Here is a 12,777-nt window from a genome sequence, read left to right on the forward strand (position 1 = left end):
CTTTGGCGTGCCAGGAGCCTGGGCAGATGCTGTGAAGTACTCTCGATGCATGCTTTTGTTTTACCTGACATCTCCTTACATTTTCTATGCTTTCTTGTGTCTGCTTGCGCTCTGTCATGCCTTTAATACGGGGTGACACCTTGAGTGACATGTTGGCTTGTTTGAGTAAATGCTGTTGTTTGCTGGTCCTTCAAGGAAGATGCTGTGGAGAGAAAGGAAGAACCTGTTCTGCAAACTTGGAATGGGCAGGACTGGGAAGCATGAGCTTAAATCTCAGTAGCCAGGACTTCAGCTTCTTCTGCATGTAGCTTTCCAGTGGCCAAGACAGCAAAGGGGAGCAAGCTGTGTGACAGGGATTTCTTTGCTGCTGATCACAGGGAAGAGAGGCTCATCTTGTGGTAGAAGCGACCTTGCGAGGCCGTTGCTAGCCCTGACGCTCTGCTTTCTCTGTAGCATCACATTTGCATTCCCTCCCTGCACCATGCCAACTGGCTCCGTCAGACTTCATGCTTTTCCCGGGCCCCTATCCTCTTTAGAAGGAATCCCTAGAGGAATCATCTAGATGTGTTGGACGACCTGTTTTGGCTGAGAGCGCAGAGCGACCACACGAGGGTGCCAGTGCTGTTTACCTGCCGGGATTCGCTGTGCTGTGCAGTGAGCTCAAGGCTGCAGCTGGGGCTGTCCTCGGGCTCAGGCCATGCTTAGACACCACCGTCCTGGGGATCCTCGTGCAGGTCTTAGCTGCTCCTATGTGTGCTGAGATGCAGTGAAGCAGGCCCAGAGGATGCAGAGATATAGAGACCCTTTACTAAAGGAGAAATGTCTGTGGGCACAGCGGCACCCCATACAGACACACCAGAACTAACTAAATTGCTGGGCTGATCCATGGGTTTCCACCTCGTCAAAGGCACCCCGATGAGGACTGTGCACCCAAGTGCTGCACTGATGCAGCTGTCTTGCTGTGGGACCACTGGCAGCAGTTGCAGCTGTGAAATGGAGAAGAATGCCTATTGCCTTGGTAGACCCTAATCTCTAAAGCGAACACAAGATTGTGTAGGGGTCTGTGGTTAGCTGCTGGTCTCAGAGCTTAGGATTTGGGGTTTGTTTTCCATTTATTCAAATTGAATTAAAAAAAAAAAAGAAACACTCTCAGTGATAGGAAAAGCAAGCCTACGGGCTGCCTGAGTAAAGGAAAAGCCCTTCTGTACAATAGCTCAGTGGGTAAAGCATCCTCTCCGAGGAAAGTGGAAAGCTAGGTTTGATCCTCTCCTCTGCCGGAGGGGAGTTGCAAACCCTGGTCTCCGCAGGACCCCAGAGAGTACTGTAAGCAGCAGGCTGCAAGCATGAGTTTTTCTTGCTTTTTCCTGTTATTTTAAATAATTAATGATTTGATGAAGCACTGAGTGTAGAAGGCAGGTGTCCTGTCTCCCTGGAGAGGAGTCTGTGCACCCGGCTAGACAGAGACTTGCTCTCTCTCACAATGAATATTTAAGTGTTTTAGACAAATTGGAACAGAGCCAGCAGGAATGAGTGAGAAGGGCTGAGCCTTCCCCAGTGGGTACCCTACTGCCCGAGGGCTGGGGAAACAGCACTGAATAGGGCACAGAATAATCCCTGCTTCTGTGTACCTACTGTGCCCAGCTCAGCAAACTCCCAGCCCTGGGTGGCACTTCTGGCTTCTGCTACTCTTTCACTTCGCTAGAAAAGATTGAGAGATGGAAAGCTGTTTGGACTTAGCTTGTCACTGTCAACATCACTGTCTGCACCTCTCCCAGAACCTGAATCAGCTAGGACTGATCTGTGGCTTTTCTGCTGCTTAATGCTGACCTCAGAGAGAAGTAGCACAGATGCGCTGGAAGTTTGCATCTGTGGGCTTGGGTGTTTCCAGCAGGCAGAAAAAAAAGCAACGTAGGCAGTTTCTTCCCTCCTTATAAAATAGGTACGTGTTCAGGTGTGGAAGGGGTAAAGACTTTCTGCTGATACTAATAACAAAATGTTGCAAGGATTTATTCACATGCTGAACACTTGCCTAGTGATCCATTTATTAGCTAACAGAACTAAAAAAGCTTTTGGATTTTTCCACTAATGTTGTACCATACTGAATGCCAGGGGGAGGTAATAATTTGAATTCTTCTTGCAATATATCCTTGATATTGACCCTGTCTTCAGAAAGGCATTAAAGTTTTCGACTTTATTTCACTTGAAGAAAAATTTTAGTTAAGCTGGCTATGTGCTCTTTCTTGCTTAAAAGGGAAGCTCTTTGACATAGCATTTTGTGCCCCATTTTTATGTGTTAGTTTAGGATAATCATTATTTTCAATCTCCAGCTTTCAAAAATTATGAGTCAGGTTGTTTAAATCCATGCCATGTTAAAATGTGCCTCTGGTTTAGTTGTATACACAGTGATTTTAAAGTCAGTTAGATTTGCAGCTAACCATGTAATACAGCCCACAAACCGGTATGTGTTTATGCAGAAACAGTTGCTTACCAAAAGGTTTAGCAAATTGCACTTTAATTTATAATCTTCCTTTGGAAGCAAAACTGGAAGGTGACTCCTCCTGCCTGCAGCTGATTGCGGCCCAAGAAGCCAAGCCACTGCTACCCTGGAGCTGCCCTCAGCTGGGGAGGGAGACAACAGCCTCCAGCCCTGCAGGGTTGTATTCCCTGGCATATGCTGCCACAGTCAAGAAATTGAATATTGCATGGGAAAAGAGACAACCACCATCCTCTTTCTGTGCTGATGGTCTGTCTTAACATGACTGGGTGTCAAATGGCACAGTGTACTGAGATGAGTGTGCTGTAGGCTCTACGTGGCAGCACCTTAACGACTTCCCTTGGCACTGTGCTGTGAAGCCACCAGTGATGCTGTGGGGAATTGTATGTTTGTGCTGCTTTATGTCCTTGCTGTGGGTATGAAAGGGGATAACTGTACAGTCTTTGTGTCTAGGTTTGCAAACTGCACTTTCAGATATGTCCCCTTAGAATACATGTTAGGGCTCTGTCTACATGTCTTTATGTGTGGCTTTATCTTATTATCTGTCCGGTCCAAGCTTTTAGTAGTTCTGTAGGTTATTTTGCCGCTTTCTTTGTTAGCAGTGGGACCTGCTACAGAGCCAAAAATCTGGGAACGTTCCAGAAGTGCTCACAAACATCAGTTGTGTAGCTTCTTGCAGTCAGACATATGAAGCTTTCAGAAACCCTGGAAACCTGAGGAGACTCTGCGAACCCACTCTGGAAGCCTGAGGAGAGATCCATCACTTTCCTCAAAGGCTGCATTCATCTGCTTGCAAAGCTTCCACAGAGGAGCAGCTTGTTAGAGGGACCTGTGGAGCTTGAAAATTTTGCCAGTAATAATTCAGGCCTAGTTCTGAAGTCAAATATTTAGTTAAACAGGCTGTGTGATGACTGGATTAAACACAGTGGGCATCTGAGCAAGCTTGTCACTTCATTTTTTTTTTTGTCAGTGTCCATCTCATAAGCCTATAATTCAGTTTTTCCCGTCTCCCAGACTCTGCTTATCCTGTGTAGCCTTTCAGACAACACAGAATGAGGCATTTCAGCAGAGCTGCTGCTCCTAGCTCAGAAAGCAGCCTGTACCACAAAATGATTTTCTCTGTCTTCAGACTTAGGAAGAATCCAATATTATGGATTTGGGATGAAATCACATGTTAGAGAAATTGTTGTTTGTTTGTTTTTAAGTAAAAGTCTCAAAGATGCCAGGAAATCTCAGAGCAGTGAAGCAAGTCTTGCCTGGCAAGATGCCATGTGGGCTTGACACAGATAGTTCAACCCATGTTAACAGCTACTGGAAGTTGCAATTGGTGATTTGAACTTTCCTGTCCTGTCAGTGCCACTTTCCAAAGCTCATAGGCCTTTAAATCCCTTGAAAAGATGAATGGGCTTAAGCTTCTGTGTAGCTTTGAAAGTGAAGCTTACACTCAATTAACACAGCCGGCAGGGCTATTCCTGATGTCCATGGCCTCCTGCTGATCTCTGCCTTTCACACAATTTACTGTCATGATTTCACTGCGTCTTCCAACTCAGTTTATTCTCCTTTGAGTTGTAGTGGGAATGCTTAGTCGCAGTCTGAACCAGTGATTGAGCACCTGGTGGGAAGGAAGGGCCAACCTGGGAGAAGGCTGGGAGATCACTGGTGTGACAGCCTCAATCCTACAGTGATCACCAGGTCACAGCAGTCCTGTCCTTGTTCTGAACTGTACTCCTTGCAGGCAGAGATCAGCCTGGTCTTTCAAGACCAGAAATGTAAGACTGGTGTTCTCTTAAAACATTTTATATGTGAAGGAAAACAAGAGCAGCAGGGAAGGATCAGAAGGGCAGACAATACTATTTTCTGAACAGAAGCTGTGTGATAGATCTGCTGTCCTGTCTCTTCCTGGTTTGAATGTAGTGAGCCCTTGGTTGCGGGAGGCGGGGATGGCTGCATCCTGTAAACTGAACCATAATTGGATGCTGCATCATAATCCCCTCTCTGACATGCCTGCAGGCTATGCTTTTATTCTCACTTTCTGCATGTGTAAAAAGAGGTCTGGTTTCTCTGGTTCCTGGGCCTCTGTCTGGCTCTTAAAGGCAATCTTTCCCTTGCTTTTAGCAGGAAAAAATTGCAGTTGAGATGCAGGGCTTTGTAACCATAAACCTCAATTGCTGGAACCTACTGCCAGTGGCACAGCTCTGAGCTTCTCCAATGTCATTCAGTAAGCCCAGTGTGAAATTTTAAGCAAAACAGAAAGTCTTATGCTTGAGCATACATTAAAATCACAGTAGAAGTGAAGAGTCAATGGAGCTGTGAAGCCATCATTGCCTTTGTTTCTAACTCCATGCTAAGCCAAGGAGTGCAGCAGAAGCCAGCGAGCATGCTGTTGGGAGGCAGCCGTGCAGCTTTGGAAGTGTTTCGTTTCTGTCTCTCAGCAATCTTTTTCCAGAACCCACAGCATCTGTCTCTGTCCCCAACCACATGCAAGTGCACTGAAACTTTGTTCCAAAACTAATGAGTAATTTCATGGTCTTGGAATGAAAGGCAGTGAGAGGGGGCTGGGACAGCAGCTGGAGTTGTGTACTTTACAAGGAGATCTGTAGAGGTCAAATTGCAGCCTGATTACTTTTATTTTATTGCAGCCCACCAGGCTTCCCTTTAAAGTCTGCTACTAGAATTGCTGATGATCAGTGCAGAAAGCTCTGACACAGGCTGCTGCGTTCCATGGGCATCTCACTACTGGGCACAACAAACAACATGGAAAATAATGACATCAGTGGAGAGGAGGTGGGGGAGCTCAGCTGGGCGTTAGCTCTGTTCATGGAGAGAGTACTCTTGATTGCAGAGAGTGCTCTGACTGTCCTGTCTCTGGTTTCAGAGCAGTGCACTCATAGAAGGAGGATTGAGAGAACAAACAACCCTGGGCAGATGTGAGATCACATTGCTTGAGTGTCTAGTGGGTGCACGTGGTATGAGAACAGATATGGAATGAGCTAGCTCATATTGTAGCTGGTCTCAGCAGACCTTTAAAAAAACCCAAACCCAGCTTTCTCTTAGAGAAGGGACAGGGTTATCTGTAGAGAGCAGTAATCTGTACAGAGTACAGGAAACAGAAGGCAGATGTTGTCATATGTTTATCATATGTTTCCACCACTGAGTCTTCCTCTGGGACAGGCTTGCACATCCTAGACCTTGGAGTAGTAATTGCACCGTTCTGTGGACTCACCATGCTGTGTTTATCCAGGACATAAGAATATACAGGGCTCTTCCTCCACCTGTCCCTCCTCCATCTCCAGGTCCTTCCAGTCTGGAGAAGAAGTTTACATTCACTTGCTGTGACTCAGCTATAGAGCTTGTTTAATCTTCATAGTATTACTCATAGAAAGGGAAAGCCAAATGGCAACTGGTCTGTGCCTGTAGACACCTGTAATTCTCCAGCTTTCTGCTGTGTATCTCTGGACGAGTTTCTGTTTATCAGCACCAGTACACTTATCCTGTTGAAACTTCTCTTTGCAGAGAAGGACTAATGAGGAAGTTTTCTACCCCAAAGCCAAGAAGAGCACTGATCCTCCATGGCTGCTCACAGAGTTCCTGAAATGGGACTATTTCAAGCTGACACTTGACAGCAGTAGCAATGAGCTGTTGCCAAGTGGAGCAAACACCAGACAGATCCCAGAATGGCTGAAGAATTACTGCAACCCCTGAGCTGACTACTGTGGCCTGTGGTGAGCTTTGCTGGTCTGCCTAGTAACGTGCTCAGCATTTCCAGTAGCAGTGGTTTGCTGGGGACCAGATGTTAGGGAAATTTGTCTTGTCACCTCTTTAGGGCTTCTGTCCCATGCCTTGACTCCCTGCTGTGATATAAGGATGGCACGTTTGCTCACGTGAGACCTGCTTGTTGCTCACTTGCATGTGTTTTGTCCGCTGATCAGAACTCAGGGAAACTCTGATCCCTGACCCATTCTTTCATTGCATAATGCATGGGCTATTCCATGTTAGAGAGACTGCATGACCATTAATAGCATCTGAAAATCTCAACCAAGATCTGCATAGGGAGGCTTTGGTTGCGAGGTAGGAACACGTGACTGCCGCTACAGCTGGGCCCAAACCAGTCTTTTCCATTCCAGCCTCATTCCATCTAAAAACCACAGCACAGCCCTTCCTGCACTGCACAGGAGAGCACAGAGCAGAATCCAGGTGGGTGGGCTTTGCAGAGGGCAAGGAGGGAGCTCAGGCCTGGAGCAGTGGCTTCGTTGGAGTTACAGCAGTTTCTTTCCTTTGTGGGACACTGAGGTTTGAGTCCCTGATGTAGACCTGTCAGGAAGGGGGCTTCTTGGCCCCAGACCTGGCTCCCCCTAATCAGCAGCCTGCTGCTGCGTGAGGGGCCACACCAGAGTTCTGCTCTCCTATTTTGCTGCAAACCCATCCAAAGAGCTTTGATCAGAATTGTTCCGTGGACTTTCAGATTTAAAGCTGGGATTTCAGTTATTTTCTGGTGGAGGAAAAAAATATTTCATCGGAAAAATTCCAGTGTAGCTCTGGTATGCTTTCAGCTGGCATCCTGCCTGCCCCTCTCTGAAAATATTACTGATTATGAGTGCAGGCACTTCTTGTGAAGCTGATTGCTTTGGTTGCAACCCTAGCTGAAGTATCCCTTTTCCCTCAGCAGATGGTAGGAGCTGGCCTCTTGTTACATGGCACTGAAGTGACCCTTTGGGGCTGCCCTTCGTGGGAGAGGATGGCTGAGCCAGGCTAGAAATCCCACAGTATTTGGAGCAGTAGCCACTGCCCTGCTGCTCCAGCTGCCTGCTGGAATAATTGCCACCGCCCCCAGATCTGGCAGGCGTGTTTGCAAAAAGCTCTGCAGGCAGTGGAAGCAAGCTGGTTTCATCATGACAATGTAGTTGTCCTTTTAAGGGAAAATTCCCTCCGGGAGCCAGCCCTCAATTACCTCCTGCTCCAGTGCCTTCTTGCTAGAGACGTCTTGTAATGTGGCTGAGTTACATCCACAGTGCTCTGCAGCTGAGCACCTCACTGTTTTGGAAAAAATACAATTACACTCTGCTGGCTTCTGCTGTTTGCTAGTGATTGCTGAATCTGGAAACTGCAGGGGAAAACGAAAGGTCTGGTTCTCTCATCAGTGCAGAAACAATCTATGGATACTGCATCTTCAAACCCAGATGCTGTAACTGCGGTATTAGTGGAGTCCTACGCAGATACAGTATTCTCCCGTGAAGAAGTTTGTTAGAAGATTAGGGAGCCCTGGGTAGTACAAGACTGGTGATAATTAGCCACCACGAGTGTCTGCTAAATGCCAGGAAACTGGGGTAGGCAGTGGCTGCATTTCAATTTGCTCTTATTCACTGTGGTGAATGGGAGGGGTCCTCCAAGGGTCCTGATTCGAAGGCCTAAAAATTCCTTCTATTCTACTGCCATGTCTCGTAGTCCACAGGGGAGATGTCTAACTGGGACGGGGCTGCTGCAGAGCTTGCCCTCCGCTCCGTCGCAAAAACAGAGTGGGAACATGCAGTGCTGTAGAGAACACTCTGTGCTCTGTCTGTTCTATAGGGATAGTGGCTTTGGCTGCAAGCCCCCAGATTTACATCTCTTGTGTTCAGCACTGAAAATAGTTTAATTCCAAAGGAGTTGTTTGCCAGAAAAACATGACACTCTTGAACGCAAGCGTCGCAGGAATGAGACCAGACTCCTGAAGAAGTTCTAGGGGGTGCTTCTTTCGACATCTGTGAATGTACTGTGATTGTGTTTAAAAAAAAAAAGATACTCTCCCTGGGTGGTAGCAGACACATTTTAAAAACCAACCCCATACCTGCACAGCTAAGGTTTTCTTGAGCCAAATCTGATGGAGTGCAGCCCATAGTGTGAGAGGACCATCTGAGAATGAAATGATGGTCCTTGGAGGACATGGTCACAGAGAAGTCAGGCTGGGCCCCCATGCCCCATTTTGAAGACTGAAATGCACAGGAATCCTGTTCTTTATGGCCAGAGCAAGACTGGAAGAGCTTTGCCATCTTCTGAGTTTTCCCAGGCATTTAAATTCTCTTGCCCCATTTAGATCAAAAAGGCAAAAAATAAAACTTTTTGAAAACTTGCATACTTACAGAAGAAGACATGAGGTAGCTACAGGAGTTCCATCAAAATATCTCATACTGTTTCAAAGATTTGAAAACTCTCAGGGAAAAGTAAAAAAAAAAGAAGTGAATTAATCGGGATGTTGGACTGGATCCCTGTGGGTCCCTTCCAACTTGGGTTGCTCTGTGATTCTGTGTTGAAATTGTGTTTTCAAAACTATCCACTTTAGAAATATCAACTTTGAAAAGCTTTTTTTTTGTACATTTTTAGATCTGGGACACTTTTCTAAATACATATTTCTCTGTTAACAGTTTTGGGTCACTGCTTTACTCTGAAAATGTTTTGCCAGGAAATTTCTTGTCAGCAAATCCAGCGGGTCCCTGATTTCACAGTTGGAGGTGGGTGGTTTTGATCTCAGATGGACAGAAAAGCAGGAGCATGGCTAAGCTGAGAGCAGCACTGTCATTCGAATACATGACTGCTGCTTGAACTGACAACCATTCAGAAGTTCATTAGTTCTTGGCAGTTGAAAACAAGTGAATTCATTTGACTGGCTCAGGAAAATTCAACCTCAACCTCAAGGAAAATTCAGTTGAAAATTCAGCATTGGTTCAGAGAGAGCTGAGAGTAAGGCTTGGTGGCTCGGACAAGAAGGCTGACCACATGCCTGGGACTGATGCTGGCAAACATGGGTTCAGATCTGTATCTACTGTGATCTCCCTTCTGACATCTAGCTGTGTTTTTCCTTTGAGCTTCATTTCCCCTTCACCGCTGTTTCTTGCAAATACGAGCAATATGCTGAGCAGCGTTGTGCTGTCATGGTGATGTGGTCTAAACAAACGCAGAGCACTTGGCCAGTATTTCAAAACTGAAATTCTTGTTGCGAATGAGAAAGCAGAGGAACTTGCTGTTTTGTTTGTGCGCTTTGTCACCTGAGACTCTGAGTCATACATGTCTGCTGGACTTTCAGAGATCCTCCTGTGTTTTACCAGTTTCAGTGGCAGATATCTCTGTGCAGTGACAGCTTCCACATAAAACTGATTAGCATTTTCTCCTTTAAGCATTTCTTTCTGTGCAAGGTAGGTTTCTTTGAAAGGGAGTAACAATTTTCCTCCCAAACTACTTGAGTTTCTTTCAGTTAAAGGGGAAAATACTTATATTGTTAAAAATTTTACTAAGCATCTGTAAACCATTTAGAGATCAAGAGGGAAGTAAAAACTTCAAGAGGGGGTAAGGGGAAGCCAATAACCAGTTTTCAGATATCCTCATTTCTGAGTATGGCCTGATGTGTCGTTCTGAGAGGAAGGAGAGTCTGGATCTGTTCTGCATCCTTGCCCTGAACAGGAGCTAGTGCTTGGCATGTACACAGCCTGCTGCCTTCCTGCTTTTGACCCCTTCTCTAGAACTCTACTTACATTCTCTGATGGCTTTCTCTTTTACACCAGAACATCTCCAAAAATAATTCAGGTTCTTATTCCTCCTTTAAATGAACACTATGGTAGATTTAATAGCTGTCTGTAGTGCTTACGTCGTATCAGTGTATGGACTAGGAATAATAGCTCTTTAACCAAAGAGGCAGGATTTGGTGTTCCATTCCTGTTCCTACAAAGTGTTAGAAAAATCATCAAAAGACAAATTCTCAGCATTTGTTTTTGTTGGCTTTGTTGATCTTTCTATAGTACGTTGGCTGCTAACACTGTTCAGGTTATCTAAATTTTGCTGCAAAATGTCAGTACTGCACCAATTAAAAAAGAACAGAATTTACTGCAGGAAAATGGGTTTGGAGTCCAGCACTTCAGGAACCGTGTGCCTTTCCCTCATTCTGCAGGCTGAGAATCTCCACTGTCTCACCAGGAAACACCATAAAGTCCTCATAGAGGAAGATGGTATAGAAGAACTGCCAATAATGGTGGTAGTTTTGTGGGCTTTTTTAATTTTTTATTTTTAAAAAAGCTAGTTCTTTGTTTCCCAGCATTTTAATTTCATTCACTTATTTTGAGTCATTTCCCAACTTTGAAAAATGCCCATGTTACAAAGCATAAACTTATCCTCTATGGGGATGTGGAAACTGTCCCATGGATCAAACAGGGGTGAGGAGTAAAGAGGTTTTCTAGGCAGCAGTGCAACTTATGGAGAGCTTCTATCAGCACAGCACCAACCTTTCTAGGAAAGAGTTGTTCTGGCAGAGAAGGGGGGAACAAGATGAGAAACTAAGGGGGCAGGTCTGAAGCCTGGAGCAGAAGAGGAGAAAGCTGGGGAGAGAAGGGCAGGCTGCAGGAGGTGTGAGCAGGGCCAGCGAGGGATTGCTCAAGCACTGCGTTGTTTGTCATCCTGCAGCTCCAAGAGTCACGCACCATCCCCAGTGAGAGAGCAAACAAGATTAAGGAAGTGAATAGCCTCTGGGGTTGATTAGCCACTGAGTCTGGTTGCTGTGGCTTCTGCCTTCTGCAGACACCATATGTTTGCAAAGGACCTCAGGCAAGGGTTTAATCTGCCTTTCCTGGCAGAAGAGGAAGGCGGACCACCCTTCTTGCATATCTGCTTTTAAGAGATCCTGGTGATGGAGGTCCTCCTGCAGACCCCATTCCAGAATACCTCCACTCTGAGCTTAGAAGACCTTCCTGAAGAGTTTAGTCCTCTTTGCTGCAAATTAAGCCAACTTGATTTTTCTTTACACAACAAATATGGTAAGCGACAGACAACCATCTCATAGGAACCTCTTACAAACGGGTAATATTCCACAGAAGTTGTCTTCTCGTCTATAGGATTGAGCACCAGTGCTTTGTACGTGATCTCCAGTAAAGGTGCACTAAGTTAATTTTGCTACACTGTTTCTTAGCCTCAGTTTTGCAAACTATGAAGTGGCCCCGGTGGGAGCTCAGGGAGAGGGAACCAAGGTCGAGCAGCAGGAGGTGCCAGCTGCCCTCTGCTCTGTGAGGGATGTTTGTCAGACTGGGTCACTGATACTGAGAAGAGGAAAGGACGGAAAACACATTGCTTGAAGTCCCTCACATTGCGCTCAGAGAGCAGACTGCTGCTGAGAATGAAATTGTTAATGCTTTGTAAATCACCTCGGCAGTTTTCACAGGAATATTACGGGTTGCAGAGCCATGAGGTAAGGCACTAGAGGAACACAAGTTTCCTGGAACAAATTAAGCACTGGCTTTCTGAAAAATGTGAGTTCACATGGCATAACAAAACAGGGATCTCTGTTCTCTGAAGACAGTGGATATGTGCTGTGCCGGCAAACTTTCTGACTCTTAAACTGGAAGGCGAAATCTTGGAGAGCTTTACTGTTGATGATTCATCTTTAAGATAAAACAGATTTTTTAATAGCAAGAATAGTAAGTCATCACAGCAGACTAGCCAATGCTGTAGTAAATCCTTTGGCATTCTGGGGCTGGAGGAGTTCTTTCCGCTCTTACTTGCAAATTACCAAATTCTGCAGGATCGCTGGGTGAAACATAGGACCCCCGCTCTCTATTTCAGATTACACAATGACACAGTCTGTTTCAATCCATAAATATGACTATCCCTTGAATGAAAAGCAGCCATGCAAATGTTTCACATGCCGATGCAATGTGTGTTTTCATTTGTATGGGCTTATAAAATCATGTTCCATAGACTTTATGTAGAGTGAAGCACTTCCTTACCAACATCAGTTTAAGACCTAGATGTGATGCATTGTGTTTTCTTAAAAAGCACTGTCTTTTCTGTAGCACATCCATATAAACTAATCAGTGTCTTGGAAATTCCTTTAAGGAACTATTCCCTTCCCAGCAATGGCATACAGAGCTTACCAAGAACATTGTGCAATACGATGGCAAGCACTCTTGAACTCTTTTCTCTGCCTCATTGTAATTTCTGAACCCACTGGCCAGTTTCCACCCAGTTTCACAGAAGAGAAGCACTCACTACAATACGAGTTCCTATCTTCCTGGAATCTTGAAGAGGAATGAGGCTTTAGTGCTGCTTCCCACCAAGAGGATGACCTCTGAGCAAACTTAACATTTGCAGGAGACTGAAATTGGTTGGGTGCAGCAGCCCTGGTGCTTCTCCTTCCTCCAGGCTTGTGGTTAGCACTGCAGCAATCTGGCCCCAGCCTGACCATAGCCTGTGTAACACACCCTCCTTCGCATCAAACCCTGTGGCTTGTCTTTGCTCCTGTTTAGGACAAATGGCTCTTAAGCAGCTGA

The sequence above is a fragment of the Tympanuchus pallidicinctus genome, unplaced genomic scaffold (assembly GCF_026119805.1).
Source record: "Tympanuchus pallidicinctus isolate F22 unplaced genomic scaffold, pur_lepc_1.0 scaffold12, whole genome shotgun sequence".
Classification (NCBI taxonomy): domain Eukaryota; kingdom Metazoa; phylum Chordata; class Aves; order Galliformes; family Phasianidae; genus Tympanuchus; species Tympanuchus pallidicinctus.